The following is a 2,051-nucleotide window of genomic DNA, read 5'->3' on the forward strand; positions in this document are numbered from 1 at the left end:
TCTATACTGAGCCTCTTTTCACATATCATTGACGAAGCTAGTAGAAAAAACGGTATAATACTGGAAGGTTAAGAAATCCCAGAGATAAGGAAAAGGGATACAGGGGAGACGGAAAAGTTATTTGTGCGGATCAGACAGGAGAAAGGGCACTCATGATTATGTTAACAGATGTTTAGGTTGAGTTAATAAGTTATCAATAGAAAGTGCTGGATAACTTGGGAAGACTACTAAGTATAAATATTTTGTAAAGGGTCACAGGTGAGAGTGAACAATTTGTGCTGATTAGTTAGGAGAGAGGGTACGTAGTGAGACAGTCAGTCTCTCTCAAATTATTTGGTATACTCTATTTTCCCACCACACAATATACAGGCACTAGAAGCCTCACCAGGACTCCTTAGGGGGAGCTCCTTTATTTGTACTTCCCTTAGAGCAACTACACCTGCAAATGCACATTGGGTACTATTAGTTAATAGGTGCACTTGATCCACTCTGGTTCAGCAGAGAGTGGTTTATCTCACTTCCCTTTTTGTTTTGTTTTTTGTTTTTTTTTTCTGTTTTTTTTCCCCCCAGATCTAATTATAACCACAACTAAATTAAATTTTATTTACACTATCACATCACCACACACTTCATGGAAAGATATATCTCCAATCTCAAAGTCAGGTCCCCTGCGATGCCCCCCAAGAGAGATAAAAAGTCAAAAACAGTACAGGAGACAGGTGTGGAGGATAATATGGATCCTCAGTTAATAGGCACTGAGAAACAGCTGACACTCAATCAACTTGCAGAAATGCTTTTACCCCAATTTGACTCAGTTAAAAAGGAGATAGCCCCTCTTTCCACTGAGATCAGGTCTTTTTCAAATAGGATACTAGAAGTAGAAGAAAGAATCTCAGTAGTTGAGGATAGACAAAACGCACAAGATACCAACTGGGCCAACTATGAGAGTAAAATTAAAATGATGCAATCTAAAATAGAGGACCTGGAAGACAGGTCCCGCAGGAATAATATCCGTATAATTTGTCTACCTGAGTCAAGCGATTATCTAGACTTAGTATCATTTGCTTCAGTTACCTTACCACAATTGTTAGGGATGCAGCCGGTAGAAAAAATACATGTAGAGAGAGCACACAGGATAGGAGTAGTAAGGGTGTCTCAAGAAGGTAACTCGCGCCCTAGGATGGTGATAATTAAGTATTTAAACTTCCAACATAAGGTACAGAATATGAGGCATTATAGGAAAATTCAGGGGTTCAAGCTAGGTACGAGACCTGTCTTCCTGTTTCAGGACTTCTCAATGGAGTCCTCCTCAAAGAGAAAGACAATGGCACCCTATTGTTCTAGCTTAATCAAGGCAGGGATTCAGGCCAACATTAGGTATCCAGCCAAAATTGTAATTTTTTCAGAAGGGAACGTGACCGTATTGAATACAGCAACAGAAGCCAAAAAATATTGCTTAGAAAAGGGGGTTGAGTCACGATAGGATGCTTATGTTTATGTACTAATATAGAATAATGAGGATGTATAATATGTTGGGTATTTATTCTGTTTGTAGCAGGGGGGTGTTTCTTTTAGGGGTTTTTTTCCCTTTTTTTTTTCTCTCTCTCTCTCTCTCTCTCTCTCTCTCTCGTATCTCCCTTTCTATCTCTCTTTTATGTGTGTCCTGAGTTTTGACAGTTTTATTTTGTGTATTGCAGGTCTACTGCCAAGCGGCCTTGAACACCCAATCCCATTTGATCTCGGAAGTAGAGCAGGGCTGGGCCTGGTCAGTACCGGTATGGGCGACCGCCGGGGAACACCAGGTGCGGTAGGCATGTCGGTAGTGGCAATGGCTAGATTGGACCTTACTTTAGGACAGAAAGGAAGAAAGTTAAAGGTATATGATAATGGTTTAAAACATAAATTTTTTTATTAAATGTTGAAGTGTGTGTCATGGAATGTAGGAGGTGTTACTTCCCCTATTAAAAGAAAAAATGTGCTCAAAATGTTAAAGCGTCAAAAGCCTGATGTCATCTTTTTGCAAGAGTTGCATCTGAAAGTGGCGGAAATAC

General features: G+C 39.8%; 1 pseudogene; it reads left to right on the plus strand.

The window, feature by feature from the left end:
• The first annotated feature begins 1,697 nt into the window (after window positions 1–1,697).
• LOC128651118 (uncharacterized) lies at window positions 1,698–1,814 on the plus strand (annotated as a pseudogene).
• Window positions 1,815–2,051: the final 237 nt, after the last annotated feature.

Source organism: Bombina bombina, chromosome 2 (genome assembly GCF_027579735.1).
Source record: "Bombina bombina isolate aBomBom1 chromosome 2, aBomBom1.pri, whole genome shotgun sequence".
Classification (NCBI taxonomy): Eukaryota; Metazoa; Chordata; class Amphibia; order Anura; family Bombinatoridae; genus Bombina; species Bombina bombina.